Raw genomic sequence first — 17,057 nt, forward strand, 5'->3', positions numbered from 1 at the left:
ATGCTTGCAAACCATTCAATTTGAACAAAAACATGATCTTTATCATTGACCCCAAAGTGACCATGGTATAAAAAAGGGCTGTCCTGTTTAACGTTGATTCTTTTATATGTGCAAACTCAAGACTCTGATCATTTTTTTAGAACGAAATCCTTCATTTGGTGCACTCCAGCCATTTCTCAAGTGGATTGTGCTATCCGTTTATACAGATTTAATGCCTGACTTATTCATGAATGCTTGCACCCCGTTATGGTGTAGGGATATGCAGATCTCTAGTCAAAATTACATTTTGATATTTTGGCCCTTAAAAAGAGCTGGACTGGGAATCCAAAGCAACCCAGGCAAAAATGTTCAAACCAGCCATTCTCCCTTTCTCGTGACTCCCTCATCTATCTCTCATTTTCTCGCTCTCTCTTACCTAACTCTCCTGAATCCCTTCACCCCTGCCTGCTAGAGTTACCTGTGGAAACTGCAGAATGTGACACAGAAGTCAGAAGCCTTTCTGTGCCCTAAAAACCAGCCTTCAATGTCCCCAACCCACCAGGGAAATGCCTAGTGGACAAAAACGGACAGTCCAGGCCAGCCCTTGAATTAGGGCCATTTTGATGCCTTTAATTGCAATCTAGTAGCCTCTTGGGGTAGTGCAACAAAGAGTAAGCAAACTTCTATCACTTAGAGGACATTACGAGGGTTACATATCTAATATTGCATCAGAGGGCCTTCTATTAAGCTGTATCTTTTATCCCCATCGTATCCAAATGAAGGCAATAGTTGCCAAGCATCTAGATCTCTTAAGCGAACCCTCTCAACTGATTCAAATTTCTTCCTGGTCTCCAACAGGAATAAAAACTTTGGGGCCTATTTACAAGCTGATTTGTGTTGCCTTTGCATAAAGCCACATGGTGCAACAATGACACAAGTTCAGTCAAAGGTATACAGTTCCCAAGGAAGGTGAAAAAAAGAAAGGTCAACAGCACCCGATGTATTAAGTCAGGGCATCTGATCCATCGGGAGCAAGAGCCCTCACACACCCCAAAGGGTGTCATGCTTCTTCATTGGGAAGCTCCTTATTGGGCCGGTGCTGCAATTCCCAATGGGCCCTGCACAGGGGCTCTTCGCCAGAGTTCTTTTGCTGTCGCCAATTTGCAGAGTGAGGTGTAGTTTGAATGTGCTGAAGTGAGTAGACTGCTATGAAGTGAGTTTAAAATTAATTAAAGCCAATCCAAAAATGAATTTAATGTTTGGAGCACTCTGTTACAGAAAAAAACATATGATGGCCAGAAATTGATGCAATGGTCCACATTGGACTATTAGGGGCATGTATGATGGACATCCATTCGTCCCTTGCCCCTTTTTTGTAGACTTTGCAAGAATGATGCAAACCTTAAGTCAAATTAATGATGCTATGCAAGCCCACTTTGCTTTGCCCTGAGTGGCTCCATAAAACTGGAGTAAGCAACACCGCGCAAATCGCTACGTTGCCTTACTCTGCCCTTAGAAGGTATTCCCTGGGCGTTGTGTGGGTGTTCCCACACAATTCCCATTGTTTTTCAATTACTCCCAGATTTACAAGGAATTGTAAACCTGGTGATGCATCAGAATCTTATGCCTCCCCAGCTGAGGCGTAAGGGGGATAAATATGTTTAGTTCTTCTTGTTCTTTCCTCTTTCTAAGTGTGCTGCATTCTGCAGCACACACAGAGAGAGGAAATCCCCTCTAAGGATTGTTTTTGTGCAGGAAGGTGCATCTGCCGGCACAAAAAATCCTGCATGCAACACAGGCACTCTTGCATCATGGTTCAAGGGTGCCTGTGCTGGTGCTAGGGTGCCAAAAGGGTGCCAGCATTGAGGAAAAGGAAGGAATGTGCCATATTGGATAAATATGGTGAATTCCTGCCCTCTCTCTGTGACGCAGAGCAGCAAGGTAACATGCTGCGCTGCACCGTGTGAATTTATCACAAATAGGCCCCTTTGTTTGCAAAGCAAGACACAAGCGGATCTCCTTTCTCTGGGATCTCCACAAGAACTTCAAGTTTGAATCCTTCAAATACAGGGGCATATTTATGAGAGCTTTGCGTCATGCTTGACATTCTCGACGCAAACCTCTCAGTCATATTTAGGAAGCCCTGCAAAGTGATGGGTGTTCCCACTCAACTCCCATGACTTTTGACGCATTTGACAGATTTACAACGACTTGTAAACCTAGTAATGCATTAAAATCTTGCACCTCCCCAGGTGAGGCATATACGAGGAGAAATATGTTTATTTCTCCTTGTTTCTTCATCTTTCTCTGTGCTGCATTCTGCAGCACACATAGAAAGAGGAAACCTCCTCTCTGGATTGTTGTTGTGCAGGAAAGTGCCCCTTCCTGCACAAAAACAATCCTGCCTGTAATGCAGGCACACTTGTACCATGTTGCAAGGGTGCCTGCGGTGGCACCAGTGCAGGGGGAAAGGACAGGAATGCACAGTATTGGATACATATAGTGCAGTAATCCCTTTCCCCGTGATGCAGGGCAGTGCAGCAAGTTGTGCACTGCACACCCATTCTAGTAAATATGCCCTATAATTCCTTCTTAGCTTTATTATCAGCACATACACTTGCAGGCATCACAGAAAAACAAGATTCATTTTACTTTTTGCTTCTCACTCTATACTAGCAAGGTGAGATGAGCCTAGAATTCAGGGCCTGTCTGACCATTGTATTATTCTCCTGAAAGAAAAAGGATTTGCTTTTCTGTCCTCTGATAAGGTATGACAATGGGCGCTTGTTTCCTATGTCCAAAATGGAACACTGCTCAAAAGAAGAGCTAACACTGGATGTCCTTCAAATATAAAAAAACTGGGGCAAATGCTTGTTCTGAATGATATTCTTTCCTATAAAAGGCAAGTGTCAGATTTTTATTTATTTATTTAGAAGTTTTATATAGCACTGGCCTGACCCGAGGGTATCGGAGCGCTTTACAGAGGATACATTGCAGAGATTACAACAAACGAGACAGGAGAACGACACTATAAGAATGCAGGGCGTTGTTGAGGGGTCTGTTTCGTAGTCAAGGGAACATCTGCTTCGTATTCTTACGGACATGATGTTGGAGCAATGCGGGGTGTCTGTTACCCCTATTCCGAGTGCTCCTATCTACTCCCTAAGGCACGATTAAGGAATAGGATTTTGAGTTGGCTTTTGAATTTTACAAAAGAGGGAATGGTTCTGAAGTAAGGGGGAATGGAGTTCCAGATTTTTGGGCGCGCTTCCGGCGAAGGATCGAGCGTAGTTTTTAGTTTTTGGCGAGATGAGAAGGATAGAGTTTGAGTTTCTGAGGTTCCTGGCCCGACCGGCTTTTATGAGTTTGGCCGCCAGGTATTCGGGTTTGCCGGTATGTAGGGCTTTATGAGTGAGGCAGGTTGTTCTGAAGCTGATCCACATTTCAACTGGGAGCCACTTAAGATCTCTGAGTGCAGGAGAGATGTGGTCAAATTTCTTGATTCCAGTGACCATTCTGGCTGCCGCATTCAGAGTTGTTCTGATGAGAGCTAGGTGTGACTTTGCAATTCCTGAGAGGACTGCGTTCCCATAATCCAGTCTTGACAGTACCAGTGTTTGAGTGGCCTGTTTGAGATCACTAGGCGGAATGAAGGGTTTTATTTTGTTCAGTAGTTTAAGGTTAAGGAAAGCATTCTTGGCCGAATTCTTGATATGTCTGGTCATGTTTAGTTTCGGGTCTAGTGTGATGCCTAGTGATTTGACAGAGTCAGCTAGGGTGAGATTCCCGTTGAGCGCGTCCACGGCCTTTAGCCATTCAACAATTTGAGGGTTCTCCTCCTTGTTCGAAATGAGAAGTATCTCGGTTTTGTCGGGGTTAAGTTTAAGGTGATTCGAGGACAGCCAGTGTTGGACATCTCTCAGTACATCATTGAGTCTTTGAATGTCACTTAGAGAGATGGTTTCCAGATATATCTGAATATCGTCTGCGTAAAGATGGAAACAGATGTTGGTTACGCCATCTCATCAATAAGGTATCCAACAACAAATGTGACTGTTGGTTCCTCCGAGGAATGTGGTAACCATGGCCTGGCTGGGTCTGGAAAGCTGGCTCCACTGGGAAACAAGGTATCCTGCAATAGAGTAAGTCTATGGTCATTGGCTCCCCAAAGGTACCTGAAAACGTACCATAGGTAGAACTGGAAAAGCTGAATCCCCTAAGAGATATGGCATCATGCAACAGAGGAAGGCTGTGATGGCTGGTTCCTCAGTGGTACACTCTAAGGTGGCAAGGGCTAGGCTTGCAAAGGCTGGCACCACAGAGACATTTGGTATCTGCCCACAGGCAATGGATGTGATCGGCAACTCCCAAGTTGAATGGGATACTATTGTGTAACAGACAGATTGATTTTGGTGCCAGTAAAATGTTATAGGAGTATTTTTCTGCAGATTAATTAAGTGACTGTTTCCTCTGAGCAATGGACCCTTTTCCAGCAATCAAGCCTAAAATTCGTGTTTTTTGCCTAGCATTGTTCTGTTCTTCCAGGAATCGCCTTTTCTGTGAGATATGACTGTGATACCGCCGCTTCCCTCTCCCACAGACTCTTCTCTCACCCACTTGAGTTTATGCCGGCCACCGCAGCACTGTGTCTTTGTTCATATTTAAAAGACCAGGTCTCAATTTACCTTCAGAAAAATATGAATTAGCATTCACTCATGGACTCCCCACCCCTGTTGTCTGTGTCACGCAAACACTGTCCTTCATTAGCACAAATTCAGCCTCATTAGCACGCGCACACAATGGAGACAGGCCAGTATCTCTCCAGCTGTGGTGAGGGAGCATGGTAAACACGTGCACACGGGGGACACTGTTCAGGGCAGCTGAGCTGGCAAGGGCACGTGACCTGATGACCTTTGCAGTGAAAAAAAGATGTCTGCTTGGCAAGGCCGCTCGGCCATAAGCAGAGGCTACGCTGTGGTCCCTGAAAACCGCTGACCTCCAGGTTAAATTATTCTCGGAGATTCTGTTACAAGTTGCTGGCGATGCAAAGCATGAAAATTTACACGTTTTCTCGTCCCTGACAAGCCTCATCTAGGAAGGAGCCTGAGCCATTCAATGGTGAGGGCTACATACAATTTGCAACCATTTAGACCCTGTGGCTTTAGCAAATACATGGGTGAACACGCCCGGTTCTAAAGGGTGGGCCAGGTGGCACAGGCTCACCCAAGGAAGACCATTGCCCACCCAAGGCCATTACGAACAGGATAATCAGTGTTTTTTCCTTAATATTTGACAGGAGCAAGCAGCCCTTCAAGCTCTGAATAATCGGTGTTTTAATGATTAACATCGTTTCTGTGGACTGCTTTCAGGACTGCTAGTTGGTGCTATTATTAACAAATGAATAGCATGGATATGCTGAACACTCTCACTCACTCACTCACTCACTCACTCACTCACTCACTCACTCACTCACACACAGAAGAGGCTGAAGGCTCCCATCACAAGGTACTTAGTAATAGAAAACAGGAATATAACAGAAATGCTCGGGAAATAATTTTATTAGCAAAATGAGTTCAATCAGGATGTAGGTTTTAGTGAGGATTTATTTTATTTTGCTCCAGCTGGGAGGTCATTCCTAACTTGCAGCATTATATGACAAGTCATTAAAAAAAGACAACAAAAGAATAACATATTCCATCCTAATATTCGGTCAAAGAAAGAAAATTCTATGCATTATTCCATTAACCCCACCATATTTTAATGTATTATGTGGTTACATGTAATACAATGGTGCTTTGATTAGAAAAAGGTAACCCCCTAGTAAGTTTTGTTTTAGGTCAGGGATCAGGGGGAACAAGATACTACAAACAAAGCTAATAAGTATCCCTCTGGACCTATATTTCTTTTACTTAACAAATAACTTGTTGTGGGTTCACATAAAGAAAAGACCACCAATTGTATGTTTACATTTCTACTACTGAATTTATTTTTATAAATTGTTTTTTAAATATTTTTGCTTATTTATATACATTTTTCTCAGATATACATCGGATTCTTTTCTTGTTACTAAAAATAACCTATACAGAAATATTCTTGATTACTCTGCGCTTACTCAACTTTATCAACACAGTACATAAAGGTATAAACTATTAGTCATTCTGCAAAGCGTCTCTCCAATGATTTGAGAGAAATCCCCACAGCAATCACTCCTCTACTCATACTACATGCATATCACTATCATACGGCACATTCACACTACACCCCAGATAGGCACCAAAGGTGTTACTGGACTAGCCAGGACTGGGCCAAATGCTCGACCCTTTGATTATGATGCAGGATACTGGGGTGTGTCACTCTGTCTGGTCGACGCACGTTTCGGTGGGTCTAGCTTCTTTTCTTGCCACCTTCTTCAGGACCTGTTGTTTACGAATTTTTTATCGCGGGTAAAGATGAGGGGATTGTAATTCTGTAAATCAATTAAATAGTATTAGAACATAGTTTCACACCATATATTATTTATGTGTCCCACAGGAGAATACTTCATTATTCTCCAATATATACAATTAAAAAACCAAGAATTTACACTTCTGTCCAAATTACAAATGTGCCTGTCACTACATAGCTCTCTAAGAGTTTGGAAAAAAATGGTGATTGCTCAGAGAGTAGAAAGGATAGGATAAATGAGAGAGATATATACTTCGAGTAATCTTACTTTTTTCATAAGGATCTTATTTCTCTACGGGCCTATGTCCTATTGGCTAATTTTCTCTGTTTTTGGGGTCTCGCTGGAATTACTCCATTTTATTACTGCTTATTCATGAACATGCAGAAGAGAACCTAAAGCTACCTGTTCTATGCTGTTGTTCAGGTAATGAAGGTCTTCATCTCAGTTGGTATTTCATATTGCCAGTGCTGCAAGGAGATTTCATATTATTGTTACACATATTACTTTTTGTGGGTACACTACCTCTTCTACGTATCTGCTTTGTATCTATATTGTATGTACCTTGGTCAGCCCCGATTGCGATCCTAAGAATCAGTATCAACGATCGTCATAAAACTATTTATTCCTTTTTTTCAAGCCTTTCTCCCAGAGCACATGGCTGACCAGCCCTCAAATGGTCTTCCCGGTGCTGTATAGTCTAGTGAGAAGTTTAAAATAATTAGTATTTCTGGGTCTTGTTGTTACCCATACAGCGTATTTTAGTTAATGTGTGATTACCTACATAGTCTTTTTTGTATAAAGCGAGGGGTATTAATTCTTCCCAGTGCGACCTTGTTTCTTATTTCATCATGTAGTCGCGTTGATCCGTAAGGGGATGGCTGGTTCCCTTCTTGTTGTGTGCTCTAGTAGGTAATAAAGATTAGAATAGTAAAAAAAACAAAAAAATAGGACGCATTATGAGGCGACTTCTTATAGTTATTCTTATAGTATTACCAAAGCATCTCACTAGAGTTCGTTTCTCACTAATGTCTGTAATCGTCGTATTTTTACTAGAAACTAACCATATAGAGTTACAAGTCCTGTGTACTCTGATTGTTACCTCCAGTTACTATTTCTCTCCCCCCCGAGAAAAACCTTTTGATATATTAGTGGTATCACTACATACAGACTTCCTAATTTGTTGAGGCACTAAGACGAGAAGGATTAAATTAAGTCAAACAACCTAAAAAAGGTTCTAGAGTGTCCATTATCTTGACGCGGTATCATACCTATCGATGGTTTCGTATTTTCCTTCGACAACGTGGTAAACAGACTCCGGCTCCTATATAGTAGCCGTGAAACCATTCCCTTTTTATACGATACAAACTTACTAATTACGAACACCTGCGATGTTGAATCACGTGTTCCCCTGCATGCTGGTATACGTCTTGCTATGTGCGCCTATGTTGCTGTCGGTTCCATTTTGAAATGGTGCTTTGTGCAGGGGTCAATGTGTAATCTGCAGAACACTGTTTTAATTGCCAGCATGGTCGTCTCACAAATTCATTCTTATGATGCTGATAAAATGAGTGTCTCTTGGTTGACTAATAAGAACATGTGTGGCAAATTCTGAGGTAGCAGATACCACATAAAAACACATGAAAGTCTATTCTAAGATTTGGGGGGAAAAACACAGGTTTCAATACATGTCAAAGTTACGACTGCTGCAGGTTACAACCGATAAGGAACAAAATCTAAAAAGAACTGAAACACTTCAGTTGAGGTGCTTTTTAAAATTAAAATGCATTATAACACTATACAAATACCTTAGTTATTCCTAAATTATAAGGAATTTGTATAGCGTAATATTGATGGTCCTTCAGAATTAAGTAAGCGATTTGAATAGCACTGTTATGTTTTTTTGTTTTCCAAAGGCACCTTACCTGATACATTTTAGTGCCTTCAAGATATGTGTTTAAAGGTTCATAGGGTTCATAGAGTGTACCAGGTGTAACCTTAACTCCAGTTGACGTCTTTGTATTAAATGAGTAGGTCAGCAGAGCTATGGAGTGCTTCTTTTATGGTCCGTTCATGTTGCTTGAATAGTAAACAAAAGCAATCTCTCATATAAAAACTTAGATGACCTCAAAGAAAATGCGAGAAAGAAATAGAATATCAGTTATGGGAGGAGGCATTTGCATACACCCCAGAGAGTTATCAGCAAGACCTGATTTCCACTTGGTACAAATGAAAATTGTTGAATTTGCACAGTAACTACATTATTTACATCTTGTTTACAAGTGAGACTTAGCTTTAACAGAGACTCTAGAACATGCGAGTCACCTAACCATAACTACCAAGAAACACAACAACCAACAAAATAATAACCGTAACGGTGAGATTATAAGTGGTTTTGTGCACTTCCTCTTAAAGCCTTCCCCATCCAGATGATGGGTCTCTCCTTATGGGAGGACCTCACCTACCCTCTCCTGTACTGGGAGCTCTCCCTCCTCAGGGCTCTTGTGCAGGGGGCCTGGCTGCCCTTGGGATACCTACCTCGGGCACCCCCTACACCTGTGTTCCTTGCCCCCCAAGGTATATCTGCAAATTTGTGCCAACTGCACCTGCATGGGTGGTTGACAGGTAAGAACCGCATGTCAGCGACCATCCCCATTCCCCGTGCACCACCGCAAACTTCATTCAACTTGCTGCAAGCAGTCCTTGGAGCGTCCAGTTATGCTGATGTTATTTTGGTATAAAAGGATGTTGTGAAGGGACCCAAAGTGTTCCTACCAATCATGACCTCACCCGCCACAGGCCAGCATAGTTCTCCTACTATCTGGCACTTCCCTTACCATGAGCATTGGTCCAACTGGGCCAGCAAGCTCCAGAAACATCGCATTACCTTCCTTTGATAAGTGTACTCCATCCTGTAGGAAAAACGCTCTCTCTTGATGTCTCCATGAGGTATAGATGATAAACTAGCTGTGTTCAACAATACCAACCTTCCTGTTCAACCATTTACTGACTCCTTGAGAGCCCTGACAGACGTACCACCTCCCCACTTCAACCTCAGGACAATATTGGAACATGATGTCATGGCCTCTGGGAAATTCTTTGAAAAAAAATACATTTCAAAAAGAATCAGTTCAAACAAATCTTTGTGCTCTAGCTCAGCCAGATCATTACCTCCCAAGTGCATGATGAACACCCCTGGAAGCTTTAGCCTCAGGGGCAAATTCTGTCCAATTCAGTTCTCCAGTGGGCCAAATGCAGCCCTCCTTGACTACAGAAAATCAGCTGATAACCAAACTTCCTTTCTCACATCGTGTAGTCACCTGCAGAATAAAAAACCTTTGAACACCTCACGTAAGAGTGTGCCAAAACCAGCACGTTTATAACATCTTATTTTCCAACGTCGACAAGAGGCAGTAAAGTATCCAGCAGCTGCAGCCACTTATCATGTCCTCCACCTGCGTTGACAGGAGAACAGTGCTTAATTTCTCAGGACCGGGTCTACACGCGTCTGCAACCCTTTACGACTGCACAACACGTCACATTTTACCTGATGTTGGCTTACTAACTCGGCGCAGAGTGCTGTTCTGTCTTCTCGGTCTCCGGATTCACAGTGAGTGCTTCGTTGTGACTTGTGAGCCGGCCGGAGACTGCATTTAGGAAAGATTAATGCATAATTTCAGTCTGCGCATTGATCATCATCATAAATGTGATCATTGTGATGGCGGCCCTTCCTTTGCTCAGTGTTGCCGGTGGTGGGTGGGAGTGAGACACTTATTGGGCTGGGCCTAGGCTAGATTTGGTTGTGCGCACTGCGCGCAGATTTTTTCCAATTGCCACGCCCCCGGCGCACACCCGTACCTCACGAGTCATCAGCCCGACCACTTTGAGGGCAGGCAGTGCAGCAGTAGCAACAGGCGGAAAGGCAGTGTTCAGCAGCCCTGGCCGACCACGAGCGTAACCGTAAGTAGTAAGCACGCCTCTAAGCAGACATCATGCCATGCATTGCATGCCCATTCCCAAACTAAACGCATGCTACTTTTTTTTTGTTTAAGTGTGGTGGCGTGTCGGGCACCTCCACCGCTATAGCTCCTGCTCCATCAACAAGAGATTCGATGACGCACTGTGCCTGGCCTGCCCCGGCCCATGGTAGAATGTACACTTAAACGAAATACATTTATTTATATCAGAATAGGGCCGGCCGGGCTTAAGTTGTTAAAGAAGGCTCTGTCCCTTGACGTATCACGATATACGGTCGGCCGGGTTTAAAGTTAAATGCCCTGGATGGCCCCTGCCTTGTTTGAACTTGTGTCCTCCTCCCGGCCTCAATGCTTAACGGTGGCACCGCTTTTACTGGCTTAAAAGTGGATAAATAATACCATGAAAAGCAGGATGTTATGTAGGGCAGGCAGCGCGGCGTGCACAGATTTTGTTTCCGATTGTCAAGCCCTGGCACACCCGCACCCCCCCCCGTGACGATCCATCATCAGCCCGACGACGTTGTGGGCAGGCCAGGCAGGCAGCAGCAGCACCAGGCAGGCTCCTATAAACCAGTCGAGCAGCTATTACCACCTGAATGCAAGGAAAGGATCGTAATCATGATCAAGGCCTTAACACCCTAAGCACTGCTTTCAGGAAAAACAGACGTGATTTTGTTCTCTCAAAACTAAAGGTCAGGTACTGGGGATTTATTTCCCATAAATAATTCCCAAAATGCAGATCGGGAAAGTCTACATAGTTAATCTCCTAAACATGGAGGTAATGTCATACTCAAGAGAACATCCTGAGAGAACAGAGATGAGAAATTGCACGTCACTTAAGGCAAGTTTCAAAAGCCATTTCTACCTCCCTTAAAACACGAATGAATGTCCGACTCTTACTAGAGAGATGTCACATTTGATTATGTTTCTGGATACCGATTGGATTACAGTATAGTCTTTCATTCCTGCTAGGCACAGGGTGGAGTAAATTATGCTGCTTCTTGTGGGGTATTTATTACACGTTGGTTGATTTTGTGTTTTAAATGTTGCACCAAGAAAAAGCAGTCAGAATGACGCTTTCACATGGAAAATTCTAGATTATACGCTATATACATATGGGTTGATGAGGTTACTTTTTTGAAGGATTTTTATGTTGCACCCAGTGAAGGAATCTTCAATTATGGCACGAAAAAGGCAAATGTACTTTCTCAAAGAGAACATGTGAGGAGATTTTGGATGATGTGACCCGACCTCTGAGAGTGTTGAACTTAGTTAAAAGACTGGGAACATGAGGATCTGTAACAGTTAATCAAGGTGTCAAAAAGAGTCACTCACAGTGGGCACTTTATCCTCTTAAAATCTTATTGTTTTATCATTATGTGGAGTAATTTGAATTACAATTTGAATTACAATATATTGCCACATACGGAGCACATCTTCCAAATAGCCACTGTTTTTCAAAAACGTACTATTCTTGACAGTATTTTCTGGTTCACACAGAATGACAAGGGAAAAATTAGCCGAACGTTAAAATGCAATTTTTTTAAGATTACGATTGACAGCGCTGTACCTCTAGAACAGTGAGACACTTTTTCACTTTTGATCTTCATAACCCCTCACAGTACCCCTAGGACCTATTATCATCTTGGGCATAGTGACAGTCTGGATGTATACCTGCTGAAATGTCCTGCTTGTTTACGCTGAAAAGAAAGGTATTGGAACTTTCCTGGTCCCATGGCAGGGAATTGTATGAAAAAATATGGATTACAGCTCTGTGTTGTAAAACCTAATGGTTCTGTTTAACCCTGGTGCAGAACCCATGGTTTAATTTTCATTCCAAGGCACATTTGCCTTCTCTAAATTTAGGTTTCTTTGCTTTGCCCTGGGCCAAACCTGCAGGCCTACCTAGCTATATAGTGTAATAAATAAGGCAGTGCCCCGGACGCCCGGCCCACCACGAGTATAAATAACTAAGTAATACTAAGCAGGTCATTCCATGCCCAGAGCCAAACCAACGCTTCTTTTTTTTTTTTGTTTGAGCGTGGTGGTGTTTAATCTAATTTAATCGGCACATAAAGCACTGGAATTGTCCCTTTTCAATGCATTTGTGATTTTAGCTAATTTATTCTAAAAATTGTGCTTTAAATGCACTTTTGATTTAATCTTTTTCAAAATGTTCACAGGGCAGGGGAACCTTCTATCAAAACCTTACTATGAGGAAGGCGCTCTTGCTAAAATTCATGTGACTTTTCACAGAGCCAGTTGAGGATGTGGGTGGAGCCAGAGAAAAGTAGGTGTGGCCTCCGACAAACATTTGAGCACCTGCACTTCATATTTTACAAATTAAGCACTGCAGGAGAATACCATAGAGTATAGGAAAAATTAATGCCAAAACATTACAACATGTTCAATTTCACATAGCGCATGTAACAGTCAGACTTCCACCTGACTATCCTCTGAACTGCCTGTCCCGCCAGCCCCATGACTGCCACTGCGTTGGCTGCACCAAACCAAAATGAATGCGAACCATATTCTGCATGATCTAACCCTGCTGACTCCAGGGCCCTACTGAGCAGCCTGGTAAATTGGAACCTTGTGAGTGTCCTCCTGTCCTCATGAAACAAAAGGGGGCCAACAGTCCCTTGTGCCCACTTAGCCATAAAGGCTTCCAGATTCCCTTGCTGACAACACTCATTCACCTGGCCCTGTGAAGCAGCACATGGTCTCCCCTACCCATTTGGTCAGTCTTACAATGGGTGATGGTGACCACCAAGGAGCCATTTGCCTAACTGCAAACCTCCACATTGGTCCTTTATGCGATTTGCCACAAGCTCACCCACCCTTAGAGCTCCATAGAATGCCAGTTACAAAGCTGCCCTAAACAGGCACACCTCAGCTAGTGACCTGCACACCATCTCAAGGCTGGCCAGGATACTCAACAGTTTCAACGTGCCTATGGGGCACCTAGAATCCTGCATGCATTCCTCCAATTTCTGCCAGCTCTTCAGTGCCCTTTGCGCCAGGAAAGTTTTTATCCCATCAGTGTTTCCTAGCATCTTGACAAAGAAGGAAATTGTTGCAGTATGCCGCTTAGCATAGGACACAGGTCCCCATACCTTCTCAAGGCCTCAAGAAATGCAATTACAGACTTTGGCGAAAACCAATCACCAACCCCCTCATTTTCCTGAAACGTGCAATACATGTAATATTCCATTTTATAGGCATACCTCCTCCTGGGCGTCAAGCTGACAACCACATGGTCAGGTAGACTGGGGCACCAAGCCACCATAGTTGATTCGGAAAAGGTCAAAGGAACTCCACTGCTTCTGGGTGGTGGTACCTGAAGGCCTGCATCTTATAACAAGACAGAGAATCTGCTGCATTGTGCAATATGCCAGGCATATGTTTGGATTTTAAATTGACATTAAGCATCAAACATAGAAGTATGATTTACTTCAACAGGCCCAAGATCATCTTACACTTGGCCACTTACTGATTAATGCATTATGCTATAGTCATGTTGTTTGACCATAATACCACTGATTGACTGCAGAACTGCTCTGGCCATATTGTGAGGGCCACCAAGATGGGAAAGAGCTCTAAGAAGCCCATGTTTTCCACCAATCCAGACACCACCCAGTATTCTGGCCACATTAGGGCACACCAAGATGCACCAAAAATTGGGCCAAAACCCACACTGCCTGCAGAATCTGTAAACAAACCTAACTCCCTATTGGTCTTAGCGGGGCTTGGCCATACCACTGCCCTATTGAATTCCCTCAAAAATGCCTCCCAGATTCTCACATCATGCCAGACCTCATTCGACAACCTAGTATGATAGTGCATCAACTTCATGGCAGACAAGGCCTGCATGATTGACCTAGAAAATGTGCAGCCCATGGGTATGATGTAGAGAGCAAACTTCAACTGCCCTATCACCACTTGCAATTGATGTAATATCACTTTCTTAACAACTAGACATTCCTTCAATGCCCTTGTGAGCACTTTGTCTTTCTCCTGGGGAAGCCTAGAAACACCTGCCTTGCCTATCCCAAGGAATTCAATCATTGCTGCTCACTCACAAGTCTTTGCCTGTGCTAGCAATACTCCACATATGTCCACATATTCCTGGAAATATTCTAATGCCCTTCCACATTCCAAAATGCCTGGGGAAATAAATTCTGTGTCCACCGGTGCCCCAATCTTTGTCCAAATACCCACTCCAAGAAAGTGCTAAACTTATCAAAGTAAGCACAGGAGACTGAACAGCTCATGGGCATACATTTGTCAAAATAGAAGGCACCCTCAAATTGGAATCCCAGTAAATGAAAGTCATCAGGGTGCGCTGGTAGCAGCCTAAAGGTGGATTTTATATCTGCCTTTGATAATAAAATTCCATGTCCCAGCTACTGAAGCATTGCAATTGCTTGATCTAGCAAGGCTTACCTGACTGAGCATAGTGCCCCATCAGTAGCCTCATTGACCTTTAGCCACTGACAGGCTAGATCAGGCAGTACTCCTCTGGTTCTTTTTTTGGGACCACCTCCCAGGGGAAAAACACAAAATTCTCCAATGGGATTGTGTCGAATGGACCTGCTCCCCTCTCTAGATTGCTCCTGGCAATGCTAGGATCAGCCCTCAGTGACTGCTGATTTTTGCAGAATGTAATGCACACACAGCCATCAGCCGGAATCCTTAAACCCTTCTTAAAACCCTCGTACAATGACTGAGCAGCTGATGTGTTGCTGTAAACATTCAACCATGTCACCATTTCTTGCCAGTTAACAAGGGAGGGGGCCTTGACCAGTAGTGGGTGTTCATTCTTGTTTTTTGGAATACCTATACTTGTCTTGGACTTGGCATGTGAGGGTAGGCAGCAGAAAGAACAGTGCTTAAATTTACACTTCACTGGGGCTACGGAGCTTGCTCTCTTATTGAAATCCCAGCATGATCCCTTCTTTGCAACCTCCAGTATTAGCATTTGCCCCAGAGCCGACCCAAAAGGGCTGACTTGGAGCAGCTGCAAACTTCTGCAGCTTCATGAAGTGCAGCCAAGTGTTCATATCCATCTGACCCATGCCAGCATGGGCTGAGTAGCCTTTATCCTCCTAAATTCCTGGTCATTGTCCCTCCAGGCGGTGCTCCCAAACTCATAATGAGCACACACTATCCTATTCTGATAGCATGACAATTGTGCCTCCAGGGTTGGGAATCGCTCCGCAATGATTGCCTGGAAAATCATAAAGCTATTGACACAATTCAACAGTGTCTTCTCAATTTTCTTCTTGTAAGGCCAATGCCCACAATCGCTAAAATGGGAGCATTCCTTTCAACTTTTGCTCTCCTTCCACTGTGTCCTGTCAGCAATTAACTTGCACATATCCATATAAATGCCTTTCCACATCATCTCCTTCACATTTGTCGGCATCTGCTGCCCAACTGATGGTGCTCAGAACGTACATCCCCCAAACTAAACCCAGGCAATGGTGCCAATGTATGTGCTGGCGTTGACTCCTTGGGAACTGCCGGTTCCGTTGGTGACTCACTGCCTGCGTGTGAAGTACCAGTCACGGCTGACTCCTGTTCAACCTGAATGGCCGATACAGACCCACCCGCCGCTCCTGCAGGCATGCCTACCACTACTGCCTGCCCTTGGATACCTTGTCCCCCTACATAATCCAGGTGGACCACTAGCCCACTGGCCCTTTCGACATTGTTACTTTTCACAACACCTCCCAACACACCCCCATTAATGGTGCAGACAACATCCCAACCTTTGATAGCCAAGGCAAAACGCTGACTAAGTTTGCGACCCAATTCGTTTACCCCAATTCACCAACTGGCATGCCCAAATCGCCATGCTAATATTGCGGTTCAGAACAATGCTGTTATTTGCTGATGGCACTATCCTTGCAGGTGAGCTACCTTGACAGTCAACACCTTCTACACTGCCCACCTGAAGAACCTCAGCGATGATGCGTGCTTTCACCACCTTCACTACTAACCACTTGTCCTCTACCACGCATTTCTTCACTAGAGGAATTGACACCATGTGGACCAACCCCTGGCCTGCTAGGTCTCTCTGTTGGAGCTGCTGGCTCCGTAGGCTCCCCCCCTGTCGGCCCTGAGGGCCCTGTAGTCCCTGTGGGTGCAAAAGACCCAGAATCTCATCCATTGCATCCATCCTGTGCATCAGTGCCTCCATATGTACTCCAGCACTCACATGCTTGGCATCCTTCTTCACTTCTACTGGCATTCTAGCAGTGATCCAAGCTGTTTTACCAAATCAATACCAATAACACCCTTGATCACTAGTGATTCTGGCGCCACAGAGCAAACACCACAAAACACTTGTCTAGTAAACTTTTAAAAAGCTGCAGAAAGTTAATAAACTTTTTTCAGAAATACCAAAGAAATATGGCCCACTACTCAATCTAAATCACCAGCGTAGCAAGAAAAAAAACACAACAAAAAAGTCAGCCCCCCAGTGCTACTAGCAATTGTCCCAGGAAATCACTTGTTACCAATAATTTCATCAGCTCCCCACATAAAACACCCAATAGCATGAGCACACAAAGCCAGACAAATGGAGGCCAAACAGTGACCTCACTGTGCCCCTGCATCCCCTTTACCTCTACAGCAGCCTGCCACAGTCTCCC

General features: G+C 43.9%; 1 long non-coding RNA gene and 1 pseudogene across 3 annotated transcripts in view; one reads left to right on the top strand and one right to left on the bottom strand.

Annotated features, from left to right (window-relative positions):
• Nucleotides 1–5,556: 5,556 nt before the first annotated feature.
• Nucleotides 5,557–10,147, bottom strand: LOC146785419 (uncharacterized). Of its 2 annotated transcripts, none has more exons than XR_014970401.1 (5): nt 9,969–10,147; nt 7,206–7,326; nt 6,986–7,121; nt 6,827–6,891; nt 5,557–6,445 (listed from the first exon to the last, which is right to left on the bottom strand). It is a non-coding gene; the product is annotated as an uncharacterized LOC146785419 (long non-coding RNA). The 2 variants fall into 2 exon arrangements; XR_014970400.1 differs by lacking the exon at nt 9,969–10,147 and adding an exon at nt 8,347–8,484.
• Nucleotides 10,148–10,281: 134 nt separating this feature from the next.
• The window catches only part of LOC146785420 (ras association domain-containing protein 4 pseudogene), a 222,101-nt pseudogene continuing 215,325 nt past the window's right edge, over nt 10,282–17,057 (top strand). The window contains exon 1 of the transcript XR_014970402.1: nt 10,282–10,381. The product of XR_014970402.1 is annotated as a ras association domain-containing protein 4 pseudogene (transcript). The remainder of the gene's footprint in view (nt 10,382–17,057) is intronic.

The sequence above is a fragment of the Triturus cristatus genome, chromosome 11, assembly GCF_964204655.1.
Source record: "Triturus cristatus chromosome 11, aTriCri1.1, whole genome shotgun sequence".
Lineage (NCBI taxonomy): Eukaryota > Metazoa > Chordata > Amphibia > Caudata > Salamandridae > Triturus > Triturus cristatus.